Raw genomic sequence first — 22458 nt, 5'->3', positions numbered from 1 at the left:
ATCAGAAATATGAGAGGAGAGGGGCACAACAGGAGCCTAGAAAGGGGGGTGAGTGGGCTGTCCAATTTATCTAAGAATGTAGATGTCCAGAGAAGAACTTAGGCTATCTTCGGTGCACAAAGGAGAGCCCTGGAAGATATTTATCCATAAGGACGCCACGATCAGGTTGGCAAGATATAAAGTGCCCTGTGGCTGCTTTGGGGAGGTTGTCTGGGCCAGGGGAGGGGGAGGAGGGGCAGACCGAAGGAAGAAAACACTTTATTCTAGATGGGCAGTTCTAAATAGGACTCCTGTAGGAGACAGGAATTGAGTCTCAGTCTCTCCAGGGCTTGGATCATTACTCCCTCGACTCCCGCGCCACACCACCCCGAGGGTTCAACTTTCGTTCTTTTGTTGCGAACTCAAAAGTTTGAGCAGAACAAATGTGCTGCTGGAACCCTAACCCTAGTCGAGGGGTCCGAGCAAGAGACTCCATCTCCCAAAATGCTTCGCTTTACAGCCCTGCGGGTCGCGCATGCTTCAAGAAAGGCCGGCCGGCTTGTCCACCGGTCAGCTGGGTGAAGTGCAGGAAACATGGGGACCGCCATCTTAGCTTGGGGCAAACCAATTGTAAGCCTATGGGAGGTTCTTCTTCTCTGCCTCGTCAGTTCTTAACAGGTACTAAAATAAAATGCTCTTAATTATTGCAAATCTCTTTATTATGCTTTACATTGAGAATTTCTTCCATTTTGCCCCCCAATTCGGAACTGCACCTGCAGGGATACAATAGCACATCCCAGCATGGCCGCACTCAGCCAGATTCCGCTGGGGGTGGAATCGGAAGCGGTCCCGCCCCGCCTCCTGGTAGGAAGGGGGTTTCCGCTTCCGGCAGCGGCGGCTGCAGCCTCGCTCTCGTCCCTGCGGCTGGCGGCGGAGCCGTGTGTCTCCTCCTCCGCCGCCGCCATATTGTCTGTGTGAGGAGAGGGGCGAGCGGCCGCTGCTGCCGCTTCCACCACAGGTACGGTGGGAGCCGCCAGGCGAGGTCGTTGGGTGTGGAGGTGGGCCCAGGATGGGACAACAGGGCGCGGTCTCCCCTCGCGCTCCCAGCGGACTCCGGAGCGGCCCGTCGCCTTCCCCTGCCCCCCCCCCCCACACCAGCCGAGGCCCCTGCAGCCCATCGGGGAGGCCTGGGGCCACCCTTCAGGACGGGGAGTGAGGCTTCGTGGGCAGAGGCTGATGTGAGGGTGGGAACTGGCTTTCTGGAGTCCGGCTTATTGCGGGGGAGAGGGCTGGACTGGGGCGGGGACTAGGGGGCAACTTGGAGGAAGGGGTCGCCGGAGGGGGAAGGGAGCTTGAGGGGTGGGGCCACTAGGGGATGCTGGGGGAGGGTGCCTAGGGGAGTGGTGCCTGCTGGGTAGGGTGGGGTGAACCTTCCCGCGGAGCGGAGCAGATGGGAGTGGGGGCCTTCTAAGGGTCCCTCTGGGCCAGGCGGGCTTCCCACCTGCAGACTGGGGTGCAAGGGAGAGGGAACCCCGGGCGAGGTCGCTGGGGAGAAAGGGGGAGGGGACCACGAAGTGGGGCAGAATGGGTGGAGTTGGAGTTAAGGGTTAGTTGGGAGCCTGGGTGGAAGGGAAGTATGTAGAATGAAAGCTTGGCCAACAGTATACATGTTAAGTTTGTGACCTTTTGAAAGAGTACGACTTTTATTTTGGTTTCTGTTTTTTTTTGTTGTTTGTTATTTTGTAGCGTTGGAACATTTCTAGTCTAGGCAGGTGATGGGTGGAGCTTCAGTAGTTTGTTTTTTGGAAAGCAAAGTCAGGGTCGGAAGAAGTAGCTTCTTGACTGTTGCCATTGTGGGAAAGGAAGAGTTTGAAAAGAAGGTGGTAAATTAATTTGGGAAGACTTGATTACCTTTCAGCTGCTGAGTTCTATGAGAAGGGGGCATGGGGAGAGGACATGAAAAGAAAACTGGAAAAGGAAGATTTTTCTCGGAGTTGGGAGACTGCATTACATCTAAGGAGTGGCAGTACAGGCTAGTGGTAAAGAACCAGAGTGCTTGGGTTCTCAAATATCATGCCATTACTACTTAGCTGTGTGTCCTAATCTTTGTAAACCTTGGTCTTCCTATCTGTAGAGTGGGGGCAGTATTTCCTAAATCATGCAATATGGTGAGCAGTAAATAAGATAATTTGTGTCAAGTGCTTACCGCAGTGCCTGACAGGTAGTAAGTGCTTGATTAAAGGGACTAGGTGGTATATTTCGGCTTCCTCTGTCCTGCCTAGAATTTGTGGTCAAGAATCTAACAGGCAAGACTGGAGAATACTACCTTTGTAGTAATTGTTGCAGTTTCTTGTTTTGTTGTAAGTCAGTTGACTTAATTGGCTTGGTGGACCTTTGACTGAAAGACCAGAACCAATAACTTGATCTTCCTCAAGTCATTTTAAAAACTTCACCTGCTGTTTTATCTGGGCAGGTTTATCCTTGTGTGACTTTGAAATACTTGACTTTCATGTGCCATTGGGGGAGGGTACATGACTTCAAGAAAGAATGCAAAGATTTGAAATTTGCTTAGATTGATTTATCAACTGCTTACAAAGTTAGGTCACCCTGGGGCAACTTTTGTTAAAAAAAAAACAAAAAAAACATGCCCAGTTATGTTCTCTTGTATGGAATAAAATAGAGAAGAGAAGCACACATTTAAGGGGAACATTGGGTTACTTCTATGTAATGGGTTTATTGCCTTGCTGTTTGGGGATAAAACAAGTGGCAGCTTCTTTCCCACAGTGTATTTTTAGATCTCTTGTTGCCTAGCCGCTGTTACAGGGTGAGTCTTTGATTTTACTCTGAACAGACACCTTTACTTCACATACTCCTTTGGACAAAGGGGAAATTTTCTTCAGGAACTGAGTTTAAAGCCCTACATAGGGTTTGGGTTTGTAGTCGACAGAATGCCACCCCTGCCAAAAAAGATGTCTATACTTTAATTGCCAGAATCTGTAAATATGTTACATGGTAAAAGGCACTTTACAGATCTTATTAGGGTTAAGAATCTTAAAGTAGGAAGACTATTTTGCATTTCGTGGGTAGGCCCAACCTAATCACACGTGCCCTTAAAAGCAGAGAGCTTTTTCCACTTTGGAGTCAAGAGAGGGGAGAAGGGTGAAATCAGAGATTCCAATCATGAGAGGGACTCCATTTGCTGTTGCTAGAGGGGGCCACATAGAAAGCATGAGAAGGAATACAGGCAGCCTCTAGTAGCAGAGACCAGCCCCAGCTGACAACCAGCAAGGAAATGGAGACCTCAGTCCTACAACCACAAGAAACTGAGTGAGTTTGACCAACAACCTGAATGAGCTTGGAAGTGGATTCTTCCCCAGAGTTTCCAGCAAGGAATATTCCTTGATTTTGGCCTTGTGAGACCCTAAGCAGAAAGCATAGCCACGCCCACCAGCTTCTGACCCACAGAAACTGTGAGATAATGAATTTCTATTGTTTTAAGCCACTCCTGTTTGTTGTAATTTGTTATGGCAGCAGTAAAACACTAGTATAGATTTTTGGTACCTGGAGTGGGATACTGTTACCCAAAAACGTGGAAGTGGATGAAAGCTAGAAAATATTTGAGGAGTCTGATAGAAAAGGCCTGGAACAGATTATAGAAATAGGGATGTTGACTGCAAGTTAGGGCCAGGTGGCAATGACATAGGCACTGGAAACTGGAGGAAAGAGAATCTTTGTTACATAGTGGCAAATAAGCTTAGAATTGTATCCTGTGGTTATATGGAAGAGAGAACTGGTAAGTGATGAACCTGGCTATCCAGCAGAGGAGATTTCCAAGCAGAGGGTTGAAGGTGCAGTCTGGTGTATTTGTGGATATGAATCTGACTAATGGAGTGAACCCCTGTGAAATTTGTGGAAAGTCCATGAGGTCTTTGAGGATTTTATACTATCAGAAACAATGCCAGCTTGGATTGAAAAAGACAGTAGAAAGTTAAAGAGGGCTATTAAAACCTCCAAATTCTAGGCAGGAAACAGGCTGGTAAAACTCAGGTGTGAGTTTGCTGCTTTTCATTAAAAAAGGTGGGTGACTCAGAGGGTGGAACCAAGAGCACAGAGAGGTGGACCTGAAAGCTACAGAGGATTTTGCCCTTACTTTGAAATGGAACAGAGTTTGCCCAGATTTTGAAACTGCTTTGGACCAATGGATCTGTTTTCTCTTCCATTTTTCTTGTTGGAACTGGAATGTCTTTAACTGCTGCCCTGTGCCTGTCCCACCATTGTCTGTTGGGAGCAGATAACTTTTGTTTTCAGGAATTGTGCCCCATGAGTTTTACTTACTGTATTATGCTCAGAGCCTCATCTACACCTGATTTAGAAAATGAGATTAGGGACTTTTTAATTGATGAGCTTTAGGTGAGATTTTTGGACTTTGAGTTGATGCTATAACGGAATGAGACCTTAGGATGTGGGATGGATGTATTTTGCATTTGGGAGAGAGATGAATCTCTGGAGGTCAGACGGTGGGCTGTGGTAGATGAAATGATACCCTGCCCCACCCATCCCTGGAATCTAAATATTAACATTATGTGGCAAAAGGGACTTTGCAAATGTAATTATGGTTTAAGTATTTTAAGATAGGAAGATTATCCTGGATTTTCTGAGTGGGTCCAATCTAACATGAAGGCAGAGAACGTTCTCCAGCTGGAGTCAGAGAGATGGGCAGAACAAGTCAGAGATTTGAAACATGAGAGGGAGTCAACCTGACATTACTGGAGGGGGCTTCATGGAAAGCATGTGGGCAGCCCTGCCTGACAGCCAGCAAGGAAATGGAGGCATCAGTCATACAACCCAAGAAACTAAACTTGGCCAACAATCTAAATGAGCCTGGAAGCAGATTTCTCCCTGGAGTTTCCAACAAGGAAGAGAGCAGCGTGGACATCTTGATTTTTGGTCTTGCAGGACCCTAAGCAGAAGACCCAGCCAAGCCCACCTGACTTCTGGCCTATAGAAACTGTGAGATAATAAGTTCGTGTTGTTTTATATTTGTGGTAATTTGTTATAGCAACAATAGAAAACTAATAGAGGGGGTTTTGGTGATTTTATTTAAGAATCTTGGGGAGATTATTTTCTAGAGAACAAAAGTAGCAAGGATTATTTTGCAAAGTGATTTGGTCCTAGAAGACTTCACAGAGTAATTGTGTTGAGTGGAATCTATGCCTTTTTTCCTTGGTGTTTAAATATCCTGTTACTGTCCTTAAGTGCAATTTGAATTGGCTAGATGACTAGCTTGGTAAAATGTAGATTCTAGAGTTCTAAACCATTTTGGTAGGATTTATCCTATAAATAGGTGATTTTCCCATGCCTATAATAAATGTCTTGGATTAATGACATAATTTCTTCATTACTTTTTTTTTAAGATTTTATTTATTTATTTGACAGAGAGAGAATGAGAGAGAGCACATGAGAGGGGGGAGGGTCAGAGGGAGAAGCAGACTCCCTGCCGAGCAGGGAGCCCGATGCGGGACTCGATCCAGGGACTCCAGGATCATGACCTGAGCTGAAGGCAGTCGCTTAACCAACTGAGCCACCCAGGCGCCCCTTTTCTTCATTACTTTTTATTGGTTGAATGAAGCAGTGAGTTTATATGAAAGCCCTTTAAAGACTTATTTCCAACTTTTTATTTATTTTTAAAGATTTTATTTATTTGACAGAGAGAGACACAGCGAGAGAGGGAATACAAGCAGGGGGAATGGGAGAGGGAGAAGCAGGTTTCCCGCGGAGCAGGGAGCCCGATGCGGGGCTCGATCCCAGGACCCTGGGATCCTGACCTGAGCCGAATGCAGACGCTTAACGACTGAGCCACCCAGACACCCCTATTTCCAACTTTTTGGAGGAGATGGAAATGGGTGATCTTTTTTTGTGAATTGATAACCACCTCTGTACAGTATAGTCTGTTCTTTTTACACCTCCTACCCCAACCCCGAGTTGTTAAGGTCTTTTCTCCCTGTCATTATCATTTGAGGTTAAGAGTCAGATTTGGGAATTATAATTGCAGAATGGAGTTCTAGCTTTTAAGAAAGCCTGTTTGTTTTTGTTCTGCAATAGTGTCCTATTGATTAGATTAATAAAATGGACTCTCAACTTTAGTGAGGACTTCAGAGGTTGGAGGAAAGAAGTCCAATTCTTTTTGAGTTAGTTACCTGAATAGAAAGATGATTATAAAATTAGAACATTTCAGGGTATGAAGGACTTCTGAGACTGTATTTTTGACTTTAGGGTTTAGAGTAAAGGAAATTGGGCCACACGAAGGTTAAGTGGCTCAACCAAGAATCAGCCCTAGAGCTGGCCTAGAATGCTGGTCCAGGCAATGGAGATTCATGGCTTTTGAACCATATTCCCTGTGCACCCTTGCCTTTCCCTTTTTCTAGGTTTTACCTTGGACAGATTTCTCTGTGCCTCACTTTCCTCATGGAGTCATTGTGAGAATCGCCATAGTGGATGTAACAGATTTAGCACAGTACCTACCATATGAAGGGCCCCAGAGATAGATGTTAACTGTTACAACATTTATGATAATTGTTTTGGCAACTGTATGACAATCTCTGCATAATACAGTCAATTTGTATAAGTTTAGAAACTGACAAATGATATGACTTGTTGGATTAGGTGTAAGGTAAGGTCTTAGCACTTTAAGGTAATAATAATGTTTGTGATATTTGATTGATTGATTTTGTAAAGATTTTATTTATTTATTTATTTGACAGCAAGAGAGGGAACACAAGCGGTGGGAGAGGGAGAAGCAGGCTTCCTGCTGAGCAGGGAGCCCAATGCGGGGCTTAATCCCAGGACCCTGGGATCATGACCTGAGCCAAAGGCAGACGCCCAATGACTAAGCCACCCAGGCACCCCGTAATATTTGATTTAGAATGAAAAACTGATTGGGGAGCCTTGTTGGCTCAGTCAGTGGAGCATGCAACTCTTGATCTCGGGGTTGTGAGTTCGAGCCCCAGGTTGGGTATAGAGATTACTTAAAAATAAAGTCTTTTTAAAAAAATTAGAAGTGGATTTGATCCTTGGTCTATCACAATTCATTGGATGATCTGAGCCAAGTTTGTTTCCCAAGAGAATTAGTGTATTTGTACACCTAAATGTCTTTGAACTCCTAAAATGGGTAATTTCAAAAGTGGTAGATCATTTAGCTGTTTCTTAATAGAAATCTGGGCCAGCTAGCTTTTCAAATAAAGAAATTCCTCCAGGATTAAGGAAAAGGAACTGCTGTCATTTTAACAAAGGATATATTTGCATTGGGTTATAGATAATTGGTAGTTTTTCTTAAATATTTGGTATTCTCTGGGGTAGATTTCAGCAGACCTAGTTGTTGACCAACACACATTTTCCCCCCCACATAGAAATATTGAGTCTTTTTAAAAGTTTAAGGTGAAAGAATTCACAGTATCATGCTAGGAGTGGTATTTCATTGGTTTCTACAAATCCTGTGTCTTTCAGCCTTAGATATGAGAAGCCTCCTTAGCAACAGTTGCTATGGTGGGCAGGCTTTTTTTACATTAGTGGTGATAATGTTTTCTTGCATAGAAAATATTGGGTTATCTGATGTGAGGGTTTTAGGGTTAAATACCAGGGTACATTTAGAATAATCTTTTATAATTTATATATGTCACATTTTAAATGCCTTTATTTTGGCCACTTTTTTCTTTTTATACTTTCTTGTCTCATGGATTTTTCTGACAGGTTTTTATTAGCTGAAACATTTTAATCTGCTTAGAAAAGTGAACACTTGGAATTTTTCTGAAGTTATGAGTAATGCGCTAATGGCCATTTCTCAGTTTAGCTATCTCATTAATGTTCTGTAAATTTTAAGAAAGCAACCCTGTTAAAAATGAATGGATAAATTATTTTCCTTTAAAAATTGAATTTCTAACCCGTCAAAAGATGTTACTTGTTCAACAGACCCTGAGTGCCTACTACATACCTGGTAGGTGCTGTGCTAAGGATCTCTAGATAGTCCCTGTCCCCAAGCTTACAATTAAATGACATTTTGTAATCATGTATCCTTCCACAACTTAGTAGCTTTCTGAGATGTTTTCTTATGAAAACTCCTATTGGCTTTGTATCTTTCGGGGGGGGGGGAGGCTTTGTATCTTAGGTATGGTTTCTGAAACAGCTACAGAAATCTGTAGGGGAGGGATTGAGAATTTATTTTTAATGGAATTCTTTAACTGAGATTGCAGGGGATGGGCAAACAGGATAGTTGGAAAGAACTCCAGCTTTGGAGTGAAGTGACCAAATTTGGAGCTTACTTAACCCTCTTAAGCCTGGATTTTGCCATTTCTCCAATTGGGATAGCAGCTACCATGGACAATTTATTTTTATTTTATTTTTATTTATTTATTTGACAGAGAGAGACACAGCAAGAGAGGGAACACAAGCGGGGGAGTGGGAGAGGGAGAAACAGGCTTCCCGCTGAGCAGGGACAGGGCTTGGTCTCAGGACACCGGCTGGGATCATGACCTGAGCCGAAGGCAGACGCTTAACGACTGAGCCACCTAGGTGCCCCCCATGGACAATTTATTAACCTTCAGTTTCTTCATCTGTAAAATGAGGATAGTAGTAGTACTTGCCTCAGAGTGTTCTTGTGAGGATTAATAACTAAAGCACCAGCTAATGTTTTCTCAGGGTTACTGTGAGGATGAAAATTTCATTTTATAAAATGCTGGGTGCCTGACTCACATGAATTCTTTCTCTTTGCTGTAGTGGAGACAATGTGTTCTTTGCAGTGCTGCTACTCTTTACTCTATTTTCATTATCTGCTGCCAGGAGTTCTTATTTTTTAATGAGGCCTTTTGATCTGTACTTCCTGTTTCTGGTGTGTCCTGCTGGGTGAGTGTGAGCTACTGAATTGGTGCTGGGTAGGGGTGGGTCGGTATATAAGTTACACCCAGTGTAGATTGCCTCAGTTGCTCAAGTACAGTGTACCTTGCCAGAGTGGTTATCTAGTCTTGGTGAATCTAAGGTTCTCTTCTAGATAGCAAAGTGAATCTTCCCATCTCAGACTCAGGGAAAGTTCAAGGTTTGCTCCCCAAGAGCCGTGTGGACCTGGATCAGAGGTCTTATTCCCAGTGGTTCTTTGATCATAGTTTACTGGTGCTTGGTTATTATGTGTTAGGAATATGTTTGAAGAAGTTTTAACTGTATTAACATTTTTATGTCCTATTCTCTCAGGTAATCCACTAACTTTCTTGTTTGCTCATATTCTTAAATCAGACACCCTGTAGGCGGAGCATGAACCTATCTTTATCAGTACTTTAAAGTGTTAAAGCATTCTTTGTATTTATGACTATATAGACTGAATACAAATAATCATCTGCTTTGAAATCGGTCTCCCATCTTTTTTTTTTTTTTTAATCTTATTATTTGAGGGAGAGAGAGCACAAGCGGGTTTGGAGGGGGGTGCCGAGGGAGAGGGAGAAGCAGACTCCCCGCTGAGCAGGGAGCCCACACAGGACTCTATCTCAAGACACTGAGATCATGACCTGAGCTGAAGGCAGATGCTTATGCAACTGAGCCACCCAGTTGCCTTGGTCTTCCATCTTTTAAAACCCAATTTTTATACCATTGTGGCCTGTAGGCAGCTCATTCAGATAAGAGACTAATGAAGACTTCTGATTTTTGAAACTCACATCTCCACCCTTCATCTTGCCTCCACATTTAAAGCAGCCCATTTCATTGTAATATTAATGGTAGGCTGTTAATTGAATTAGTGTGCAGAATTAGGGAAATAGTGTTGAATTAGTGAAAATAACCTATGTAGGCTTTGAATCCTAAACAGACTAGAATTCAAGTCTGGCCTCCATCATTTAGTAATCCTTTGATCTTTGGCAGGTCATTTATTCAACCTCTGAACCTCTTTCTTTCTCTTCCTCCCTTTCTTGTCCGTCTGTTCGTTCGTTCTTTCTTTCTCTCTCTCTCTGTCTCCCCCCCCACACACACACACACAGTGCTAGGTGTGGGGCGGCAGGAGGGGGAGAGGGAGAATGTTGAGCAGGTTCCATGGCCATCGTGGGGCTCAGTTTCACAACCCTGAGATCATGACCTGAATCGAAATCAAGAGCCGGGCACTTAACCAACTGAGTCACCCAGGTACCTCTGAACCTGTTTATTATTATTATTATTATTTTTTATAAAGACTTATTTATTTTAGAGAGAAAGAGTGTGTCTGTGCATGTGGGGGAGGGGCAGAAGGAGGAGAGAGAGAATCTCAAGCAGCTGGATGCAGGGCTCGATCTCACAACCTGAGCTGAAATCAAGAGTCCAAGGCTGAATGGATTGAGCCACCCAGGTGCCCCTGCACCTGTTTATTTCTAAAATGGGAGTTTATGGGGCGCCTGGGTGGCTCAGTCGTTAAGCATCTGCCTTCAGCTCAGGTCATGATCCCCGGGTCCTGGGATCAAGCCCCGCATCTGGCTATCTGCTCAGCGGGAAGCCTGCTTCTCCCTCTCCCACTCCCTCTGCTTGTGTTCCCTCTCTTGCTGTGTCTCTCTCTGTCAGATAAATAAATAAAATATTTTTTTAAATAAAAAATAAATAAATAAAATGGGAGTTTACATTTCCTCCCATGCCTGGTTTATAAGAGGCATTCAAATGGAAAGCAGTAGTTATTACATACATAAATGCTGGATTATACTTTAGATTACGCTAGATCTCAAATGAAGTTTTTGGTCTTTGTGTTCCAGAGGGTCATGGCCAGTGGAATTAAGTTTTAGATTATGACTTTATTTTGATTGTGTTGCCTGATAAAATGATACACAGATGAAGTCTTCTTTGCCCATGATTTATTATATTCTGTATTATTGGAGACAGTACTAGACTTCAGACTTCTGTCAGGCGTTTGAGGTAGAGCTGTGTTATTTCAAGTCAAACTGCTTGGCTTTCCTTATAATACTTCCCTTCATTGGAAGACCTCCAACTGTTCTTGTTATTTACGTAACATTGACCCTTTGATTCCTTTTCTGGCTTAAAGGTAGAGAAATGAAATTCACACAGAGAGCCCAAATGCTAATGTTTTTTGTTATTCCATACTCATTTGTTTTATGGTAAAGCTTGAGTGTATTGCCTTTTAAAACAGGACTGTTGTAAATTTTGTAGATGGAAGTAAAGACAGGAGGCCCAGTAATGTGTTTGGGTTGTAATGTCTTAAATATTCTGCAGGTTTATGTAAGCAATAATTTTGTGAGTTAATCAGGTTTATTGTGAATATTTATATTGCAAATTTGGACCCTTAACAGGACCAGAAGAAACTTACACTGTTGGCTTTAAATGGGTAGTTTTCTGGCTTATTCAGTGTGTACTTGGAGTCTTGGGATTTGAAGGTCAGAGTTGGTTAAGGGGTCAAGGAGCTAATTGTTAACCTTTTAACCTGTATATTTTCCCCCAATTTAAAAATAAAACACCATGACTTACATGGCATTAGTTTGATAGGTGAGAGAGAATATTGTTCATGACCTTGAGACAAAAAAGTAGAATCATTATAAAGTGGAGGGAGAAAGGTGATTTCACTTAATATTACATTCATGTTTTTCCATTAACCTGTTTTCTTTTGGCTTATTCTTCCAAGTTAGGGTTGCGAGGCTTAGTTTGTATTTGTTGTTTGGTTTTTTTGTGTGTGTGCCAATTACCTCCATCCAAATAGATGGTCTCTCAGAGGAAATCATTGTTCATTAATGGTATATCTGGACTAGAAGGCTCAAAAGATGATTACATGCATATCCCTTGAAACAAGGGGAGTTATGAAATAGGTTTTTCAATCTACTGCACGGATTTTAGCAATTTCAGCTTGTGATCTCTGTATGTTATTTAAACCAGGATTTTTCAGCCAATGTACTACATCAGCGGGAGTTACAGATGGGCTAAGGTACTGGTCCCCTCAACCCTCTAGCCATTTGTGCAGGCTACAGGGCATCCAAGCCAATGACCTTGGGTCCAAAAGTCTTGATCACTCATCCCAGTATACCATACAAATACTATTTTCTCTTGGTGTTTGACTTTTAAGAAGTCAGTAAGCACTGATTTAGAAAGTTTGGTAACTTTTTTTTTTTTAACAGTTTTAAGATGCAAAAGGCCACAAATCTTAAAATAATCTTGGCTTTAAATTTAGAAAAGACCATTTTAAAGTATCTCTCAGACCCTCAAGTAATTTTCTTTCCACATATAATTTGAGAGATATATTTTAGGGGCGTGTGGCTGGCTTAGTCAGGAGAGCATGTGACTCTTATCTCAGGATTATAAATTTGAGTCCCATGTTGGATATGGAGATTGCTTGAAAATAAAATCCTTTAAAAAAAAGAGAGAGATACTTTAAAAAGTAAGACTATAGGGGCATGTGGGTGGCTCGGTGCTTTAAGTGTCTAGCTCTTGATTTCAACTCAGGTCACGATCTCAGGGTCATGAGATGGAGCTCTGGGCTCAGCGTGGAGTCCACTTAAGATTATCTCTCCCTCCCCCATCTCCCCGCCCACTTGCGCACGCTCACTCTCTTTCAATAAATAAAATCTTCAAAAAAAATAAGACTATAAACGATTCAAGTTTAGACACTTGTGAAGAAATTCAGGTTATTTTTTTATACAGTGAAGCAAAAACTAAAGTACCCATGCTTAAAACTGTTGTCTTCACCTGAGTGACTCTGAATGCCACTGTATCTTTTCTGAAGCTGACATTTTGTTAATCATTTGTCAAGCTTCCTTCTCATGCTAGAACATAAATTGAAGCCTAGGATACATTGTCTTCCTCTATCCCTTCAGGAAAGAGAAATTTAATTGTTTAATATTTGTTTGAGAAACAAATTGTTTAATATTGTTTGAGAGGGTGCCTGGGTGGCTCAGTTGGTTAAGCAGCTGCCTTCAGCTCAGGTCATGATCCCAGAGTCCTGGGATCAAGTCCCACATTGGGCTCCCTGCTTCGCGGGAAGCCTGCTTCTCCCTCTGACCCTACCCCCTCTTGTGCTCTCTCTCTCTCTCAAATAAATAAATAAAATCTTTTTTAAAAAATATTGTTTGAGAAATTTAATTAATAGTTATGTAAATTATCAAGTTAACCTTTTAAGATGGATATTTTACAATGTTAAAAATGGGATTTTTAATTCAGCTGGGGTTTACAGATTCCTCTCGGTCTGTTAACAGAAGCTACAGACCTTTTCTTCAAAAAATGTACCTGCACAGGCCATTTTGTATATATTTACAGGGAGTTTCATGGACCTCTGATCTCATTGTTGGACTCCATTTTTAATGCTATAATTTATGTAGCCCAAATAATGATTTCCCCTTTTCATTATTTTCAGTACTGTAACATTTGCCTGATTTATCATTTGTCACAGTATTATTCTTTCAACAAACAATTCTGGACCATATGCATCTTCTGTGATAGACTCCTGAGGGTACAGAGGCACTGTTCTCTACCCTTGGAATTTTGTCTAGCTAGAGAGACGGATGTGTGACAGTACAGTGACCGTGCTAGATGGAAGGAGTAAACAAAGAGTGTTGTTGGAGTGCAGAGGAAGGGTCTTGACCGTTAGAATTTTTCTGTAAATCCATGTTTGATTCTGCATTTCTTAATTGGCAAAAGGTATATTGTGAATTCTAAATAGTCTTAAATTGAGAACTTAAATGTGCTTGCCACTGCATGTAATGCTGGATATTTTCTTTGCCCATATTTCCCCCATTTACTTTTGTAAGATATGTAGTATTAATTAATTAATTTTCTAATCTTACATATGTATTTAGTATAGAGCAGGGATTGCTAACCCAAATACCTACAGGAGTCAGACCATAAGATAAATGAACAGCCAGGTTTACCTATAGCATCTCCATTGGGTGGGTTCTAGAGCCCCATTGTTGGATAACACAGGTTAGCTGATTCAAATGATTTTTATCAGTGTAGGAATACAGAATTATTGTTACCTGACAGACCTACCTACTTTTTCTTCTTTTGATAAATTGAAGGTTAATTTTTTTTGTTTTTAGTGTTGGCAGCTAAGTCACACTTAAATATTTATAATGAAAAATTTTAATACATAATTTAGCTTGATAGCTGATTCACTTTAAGATTTATTTATTTATTTTAGAGGAAGAGCGAGTGTGCACACGTGAGTTGGGGGAGAGGGAGAGGGGAAGCGGACTCCATGCTGAGCGGGGAGTCCAGCTCGGGCTTGATCTTACAGCCCTGAGATTGTGACCTGAGCCAAAACCAAGAGTTAGACACTGAACTGACTGCACAACTCAGAGGCCGCATAGCTGATTCACTTTTTAAAAACACTGTGAAAAACTTGTACATGAATGTTCATAGCAGCATTGTTCATAGTGGCCAAAGAGAGGAAACCGCAAATGTTTTATCAACTGATGGATAAACAAAATGTAGTATAGCCATCCAGTGGATTTAGCTATATAAAGGAATGAACTACCATGACAGAAACTACAACATGGACGAACCTTGAAAACATACTAAATGAAAGAAACCAGACACACAAAGTCACATTGTGTGATTGATTCCATTTATATGAAATGTCCAGGATAGGCAAATCCATAGATAGAAAACACATTGGCAGGGGGAGGTGGAGCATTAGGAATGGCTGCTCTGGAGTATTGGGTTTCTTTTCGATGTGATAGAAATGTTCTAGAATCAGATAGTGGTGATGGTTGCATGTTGTGAATATACTAAAAACCACCGAGTTGTGCACTTGAAAAGAGTGAGTTTTAGGTCATGTGGATTTTATATAAGTTTTTAAAATTGAAAAAAAAATACTATTGTGAGCCAAATGGGACATTGTTTGCTGTAGAACAGAATGAGTAGGCTGTGAATCTAGACAATAAATCACCACCTCTCTGTGACCTTACAGAGATTACTCCACTTTGCCTTCTGTAAAATGGGGAAGATAATACCTATGTCTTGGACTTGTTAAGTTTAAAAGTGGTAAATACAAATCCTAAGGAGCAGTCATTGACCCTCCATAGGCTTTCACGTATCATTAGAGTTGGAAGTCAGCCAGTGTTTGCTGCCCTAAGTTCCAGCCTGTTTTCTATTGTTGGCAAGTTTCGAACAACCTACCCTGTTGTTTACTGCTTATTGGTCACCTACAGGAAGTATGGTTGTCTCCTGTGTAACCTCCATGACAGTAAAGAGTAGGAGAGGGTATTAATCCTTATATTCTGCAGTTTCCTCATAATCCGATAAGTTAAATGACAGAGCCAAGGTCATATTTCATCTCAGTGGTTCCAGTGTTCCCATTCTTTCTATAACCTCATGGTGCTTTATAAATCCAGGCTTTATGTCTTTCAGTAATAACTTTCTGTGGCTCTATCATGGATTGTCAGGCACTGTGCTGTACACATGGGTAAATCACATAGCCTCATAAAAGCTTGTGGCTCCAGGGGCACCTGGGTGGCTCAGTCAGGTAAGTGTCTGCCTTCAGCTCAGGTTCATGATGTCTGGGTCATGGGATGGAGCCCCGTGTTGGGCTCCCTGCTCAGTGGGGAGTCTGCTTCTCCCTTTCCCTCTGCACTCCCACTCATGCTTTTCATCTCTCTCTCTCAAATAAAAAAATAAAAATAAAAAATAAAGCTTGTGGCTCCAAAGAAACATCTCTCACACATATTGACTGGTTTCGTATCTCATTGGGAAATAATAGTATCACTGTTTTACCTCTTGTGTTGGTGATGGATGTGCTTTACATGTAAGACCAGAGAACATCTTTAAAATTAGCTGCAGATCAAAAATACCATCATACAGCCAAAGTGCTTTTCTTGATTTTGAACATGAGCAGGTCTGTATGCAAGCCAGATTGATTTTTACCAAAATATTGTATATTATTACCTTAAAAGTCTGTCAGACATTTATGGAACACATCCCTGTGCTAGGCACTGTGATAAATACAGGGCATATACCAAGAGAAATAAATTACGGTTTAGCTCCTTGAGTTTATAATCTATTGAGGAGAGAGAATGGCATAAACAAAACAATTGATAATGTAATGAGTATATGGGAGTGCTTTGGTCCCATAGAGGAGCACTTGGCTTATTTTGGAGAGGTATAGAAAGGCTTTATCATGGATGTAAAACTGGGCTAATTCTTGAAGGGTGAGTAAAGTTTCCCCTAGCAAGATTATTGGAGGTCATAAAATTAAAGTCACAGAGAAGGAAAAGCATGGTCAGTACTCCTTTGCTTAATGTTTTAAAAGTTTAAAACTTTTTTTTTTTTTTTAAAGATTTTATTTATTTATTTGAGAGAGAGACTGAGATGGAGAGAGCATGAGCGGGGGAGGGTCAGAGGGAGAAGCAGGCTCCCCGCCGAGCAGGGAGCCCGATGCGGGACTCGATCCCAGGACTCCAGGATCATGACCTGAGCCGAAGGCAGTCGCTTAACCAACTGAGCCACCCAGGCGCCCAAGTTTAAAACTTTTTAAAGTGTTAGAAATGTTAATCTGTACAGTAGAAAGACATTAGAATAGAGCAGAGGCTGTAAACTGATACCCAGTTACAGTACTGATTGAACTGGTTATGGGACTACTCAGGTTTTCATTTCTTCTTATGTTAGTTTTGGTAAATCTTTCCTCTAGGAATGTCAAATTTACTGGCATGAAGTTAATTGTGTTATCCTATGTTTAATTATCCTATGTTTTAGGATACAGCATATGATCATTTCCCCCTTAAAGTTTTTATTTTTAAAATTAATGTAAGTAAAATTGGTTCCTTTTTGTGTGCACAGTTCAGTGGATTTTAACACACACAAGAGATTCAGGTAACCACCATCACAACCAAGACAGTGCAATTGTATCACCTCCTTCATGTACCCTCAGTAGTCACACCCAGCCTCCCACCCCTATTCTCTGGCAGCCACTATTCTGTTCTCAGTTACTATAGTTTTATCTTTTCAGAAATGTTATATAAGTGGAATCAAACAATATATATTATTTTGAAACTGACTTTTTTTAAACAGCAGGTTGCTTTTGAGATTCATTGAAGTTGAATCAATGATTAGTTCCTTTTTATTGCTGAGTAGTAGTATTCCATTGTATGGATGGACCACAGTTTATCCATTTAGTTAACATTCTTTGGTGATTATTAATAGAACTGCTGTAAATATCCATGTATGGGCTTTTATGAACATCTGTGAGTGGGATTGCTGGTTCATGTGAAAAATGAAACTTCATAAGAAACTGCGGAATTGTTTTCCAGAACAGCTATACCATGTTGCATTCCCATCAGAATGTGTGAGAGTGTTCAATTGTTCCACATCCTCTCTAGCACCAAGTATTTTCAGTATTTAACTTTTAATTTTTAAGTAATTTTAGATTAACAGAAGAGTTGTGTAGAGTCCTTATATGCTCTTCACCCAGTTTCCCCTAGTGTTAACACTTCACATAACCATAACACTTGATTGAAACTAAGAAATAAACACTAATAAATACTGTTAACTAAACTAAAATGGACTTTATTTGGATTTTACCAGTTAGGTGCTTTTTCTGTTCCAGGATCCAATCCAGGATACCACATTACATTAGTCACCATGTCTCCTTAGTCTCCTCCAGTCTGTGATAATTTTTCAGTCTTTCCTTGATTTTCAAGACTGACACTTTTGGAGAAGACTGATGAGATTATAGAATGCCCTTCAATTTAGGTTTGACTGATGTTTTCTCATGATTAGATTGTGGTTATGAATTTTTGAGAATACCACAGGTGACATGTCTTTCTCATCAGATTGCATCAAGGGTATATGATGTCAATGTAATTTATCTTTAGTGATGTTTAGGTTGTGTTTGCCAGGTTTCTCCACTCAAATTATTATTTCTCCCTTTACATACTTATTCATTAGAAGGGCTTTCCTAAGTCCAACCCGATTTGAAGGGGAAGAACATTAAGTTCCACCTCCTTGAGGGAGGCATACCAAATAATTTGTGGACTATGTTAAACCACCAGAGTAATTAATGAGGATTGGAGGAGATTCTTAGAAGCTATGCAGATAATTCTGTTTCTCCTAAAAGTTTTATTCACCAAGTTTAGCATCTGTCAGTGGATCTTGGCTACAGCAATTACTGTTGCTGGTCTAACGGAAATTTTCTATTTCTTTCTGCATGTATACGTAAGTTGGAATTCTTATGTAGGGAAGATTTTCAGAATTTAATTATTTAGTGTGGTCTCACGGATATTTATTTTACCTTTAGGGTCACAGTCTAATTCCATCATTATTACTCGGATTGTTCAAGCTTTGGCAATTGATGCTCTTTCCAGTTGGCTCCCATGTCCTTTTGACTCCAAGATTTGCCAGGCTATCTTGTATTTTTCCTGCCCCATTCTAGAATCAGCCATTTCTCCAAGGAGCTGTCATTCCTTTTATTGGAGAAAATTACTGAGAAGCCAGGATGTGGGCACTGGTTATTGTCATTGCTACTCGTTGACACTGTTTCTGGGTGCTCTCAGTGGGCAGAGCTAGGAATTTGCATTCAGTAATATTCACTCTTCGTTGTGTACAGTTCTGTGGGTTTTGACAATGCTTAGAGTAACAAATCCACCTCTACAGTATTATACAGAACATTTCATTGCCATGGGGCAATCATTCATCTGTTCTCTGTCTTTATGGTTTGCCTTTTCTAGAATGTCCTATAAATGGAAGTATACAATATGTAGCTTGTTGTTGTTTTTAAAGATTTTATTTTTAAGAAATCTCTACATCCAATGTGGGGCTTGAACTTAAAACCCCAAGATCAAGAGTCATATGGTTTACCAACTGAGCCAGCCAGGCAGCCCAGTATGTAGCTTTTTGGATCTGTCTTCTTCACTCAAAGAAATATATTTAAGATTGATCCATGTTGTTCAAATCAGTTGTTTGTTTTCCATTGGGTGCTTGTACCACCATTTGTGTATCCATTCACCTGTTGTACATCTTGGTTGTATCAATTTTTTTTTTGCAATATGAATAAAGCTGCTATCAACATTCACATACCGGTTTTTGTGTGAACACTGGTTTTCAGTTCACTTGAAAAAAATACCTAAGAGTGGGAATGCTGGTTTGACTGGTAAGTGTATGTTTAACTTTATAAGAAACAGCCAAACTTTTCCAAGATGGCTATATATACACCATGTTGCATTCCCATCAGGAATGAGTTTCTGTTACTCTGCATCCTCAGTATTCTGAGTTTTTATTTTTTAATTTTTAACCATTTTAGTAGATCTGTAGTGTATCTCATTTTTATTTTAAGATTTTATTTATTTATGAGAGAGAGCCAGCGTGTGCGCACGCGCACACGCACATACAAGCAGTGGGGGCGGCAGGCAGAGGGAGAAGCAGACTCCTTGCTGAGCAGGGAGCCCAATGCGGGGCTCGATCCCAGGACCCTGGGATCATGACCTGAGCTGAAAACAGGTGCTTAACCAACTGAGCCACCCAGGCATCCCATCATGTTTATTTTAGTTTGACTTTCCCTAATGACTAACAATATTGTGCATCTTTTCATAGGCTTATCCACAGATCTTCTTTTGCAAAGTGTCTGTTCAGATCTCTTGCCTGTTAATTAATTGGGTTTTCTTATTGTTGAGTTCTTTCTTACACATTTAAGTCTTTTATCATATATGTGATTTACAAATATATTTTCCCGATCTGTGGTTTATTTTTCATTCTCTTAACAGTGTTTTTCACAGAGAAGAAATACTTTAATTAATACTTTATGATGAAGTCCAGTTTATCAATTTTTGTTTTTATGGATTATGCTTTTGGCATTATGTTTTACGACCTCTGCCTAATCCTAATTCCAGGTCCCCAGATCATAAGATTTTCTTCTAAAGGTTTGAAAATGTTATATTTTATATTTAGATCCACCATTCATTCATTACTAATTGTTTCTTTTTTAGGTGTGTGAGGTTTAGGGTGAAGTACATAATTTTGCATATGGATGTGCAAATGTTCCAAAACCTTTTACAGAAAAGATTACCCTTTCTCCATTGAACTGCCTTTGTACTATTGTCAAAAATCAGGCCATGTTTCTAAGGATCTGTCTCTGTATTCCCCATTCTGTTCCACTGATCTATGTTTTACCCCTTTGCCAATACCACACTGTTTTAATAACTGTGGCTTTGTAATAAATAACTTAAAATTAGTGTGATTCCTCCAGCGTTATTTTTCTTTTTCAAAACTGTTTTGATTATTCTAGTTCATTTGGATCTTTTTTTTTAATCTAGTCTGACAGTCTTTATCTTTACCTGGATAATTTATTTCATTGATATTGAATATAATTAGCCATTATGTTCTTATGTTCTGGGGTTTTTTCTTTTTTTCTTACCCTTTTTGGGGTTCTTTTTATCATTCCATTTTCCCCCTCTTTATAGTTTTGAAATACATGGTATTTTTGTTTTATAAGTAGATAGCATCATAGATGATATAAGTTGGAGCCATAATTTACCAAAGTCTAATATTAATGGTCAATGTTTGCTTGAACTTTTCCATACATTTTTCTTATTTTGCTCTTTTTTTCCTCTTTCAACACAAACCTTCCAAATGGGATTATTGTTCTTTATCTTCTTTATTTAGAGATATTTGTTGGATATAGAATTATAATTTGGCAAATTTTTTTCCTTAGCACACTGCAGGTATTAAACTGTCTTCAAGTTTCATTGTTGCTTTTGGAAAATCAGCTGTTATGAGTTGCTTCTTTGAATGTAATCTCACTTCTCTACTTGCTTTTCAGCTTCTCTGCTTTGATTTTTCTGCTGTTTTATTATTCTATGTTGTGGATTTCTTTTTATTTATCTTCTTTGGAATTTGTTGGCTTCTGGAATGTGGTTGTGTTTGATTGCTTCTGGGAAATTTTCAGCTGTTATACCTCTTTCAAATATTGCCTTTGCCCTGTCCCATTTTCTCCTTTTCTTGTAGTCCTGATCAAAAGTATATCAAACCATTTCACAATTTCTTTTTAAAAGTTCTGTTTTATTCTTTTTACTTTTTGAAATCTAGAGTATTCTGTACCTGCATATGTTCTTAAAGCTTATCTCTCATTTCTGTAAGCACAGTCAGCATGGTGGTTTGGAGTTTTGAGTTTGATAAGATCAGAAGTCTCTGTAGGACTTTTCTTTTTCCTGCCAGTTCTCAGTCTTGTAGTCTTTTCCTTCAGTACCTAGTTATCTTTGATTACAGCTTGCATATTATATTTGAAAAATTATTTGTAGGAATCATTTGAGGCCCATAATAACGTACTTTTTTTCCACAGAGAGCTTATTCATGTTAGTTATCTGGACATTACAGGTCCAGGGACCACCTTAAAACAAGCTTCATATCTGATACTCCCTCCATGGGGATGTAATTCTTTCCTGGCTCTTCCACTTTCTATTCACTCTCACCCTAAGGTTGTAACCCTCTGAAGTCAGCTTATTATGAAGGTCTCCTTTTAGGCTCCTCCCCTTGTGAGGGCCCTGTGTTTTGATTTCCGTCAGGACAGAATTCTAATTTTCAGGGATCAACAAATACTCTTTGGGCTTCCTTCCTTGCTTCCTTCCTTCTTTGGGTTCTCATTTTCTTCGCTATAGGCTATAATTGTTTTTCTGCTTTATTTAAGACAGAGAAAATGAGAATGTGTTTATGTGTGTGAGAATGAGTGTATGTGTGTTTAATCTGTTCTGTAGCTGTTCTCAGTGGAAAGATTGACCCAAATAACCTACCCCACCATTACTGAAAACAGGAAAATTACCTGCTAAAATCTTGGTTTCTTACTTTGAAAACTGAGAAGCTCCAGTTACACTTTCATGGATCTACACCCCTAGCTCTTTGTCCTTTCTAGGCATTTTGCTTTGTGACCTCTGTAGTAGAACTTGTCTGTATGAGTGGAGAAAGGAAGAGAATGAGATCTAAATTGCAATGGTTATGAGTTAATAATTTTTTTTAAGGCACACATTAATAACAGTCGAGTAGAGTGTACTAGTATTATCCAAATCCGATATAAAAGGGTTTTGCTGATCTGATACTTCTTAACGGGATGACGAGTTGTGCCAGCCTTTGGTAATTTTAGGGTATAATGTTACAGGTCTTTAAAATTCTTAACTTGTTTAAAGTCTTATGCTTTACAATTTCTTGTTTTACTGTTTTTCATCTGAGTAGTTCCTATGCATCCTTCAAAATTAAGCTTTGATGTTATTTTTTTCCTGGCAGCTTTCCCCAAACATTGGGGTACTCCATTAATATTTATTGAATGAATGATGGTGGGTGGGTGACTTAAATTCCCTTCAGTGCCTGCAGAGCACCCTGACTTAATTCTTTCAAGCACTGATCACTTGAGATTGTGATGGACTGTTTTCTTTGTCAAGGGCAGAAATGGTTTCTCTCTATTCTCCAGGGCCTAGAGAAAGAATCTCTTCCTGGCAATCGGAACACATTTTCTGGTACATAATAATTGTTTAATAAATGCTTACTGAGTGAACATTCTGCTTTTGATTT

At 40.1% G+C, this 22458-nt stretch overlaps 1 protein-coding gene across 2 annotated transcripts in view; it reads left to right on the top strand.

The window, feature by feature from the left end:
* Window positions 1–873: 873 nt before the first annotated feature.
* Window positions 874–22458, top strand: part of CSNK2A1 (casein kinase 2 alpha 1) — a 52504-nt gene continuing 30919 nt past the window's right edge. For both annotated transcript variants that reach the window (XM_044918964.1, XM_021689071.2), the window contains exon 1: window positions 874–997. The gene's annotated coding sequence lies outside the window, so the exon portion shown is untranslated. The remainder of the gene's footprint in view (window positions 998–22458) is intronic.

This window comes from Neomonachus schauinslandi, chromosome 10, assembly GCF_002201575.2.
Source record: "Neomonachus schauinslandi chromosome 10, ASM220157v2, whole genome shotgun sequence".
Lineage (NCBI taxonomy): Eukaryota > Metazoa > Chordata > Mammalia > Carnivora > Phocidae > Neomonachus > Neomonachus schauinslandi.
Note: the sequence above shows the minus strand (reverse complement) of the source record. Positions and strands in the feature narration are given on the sequence as shown.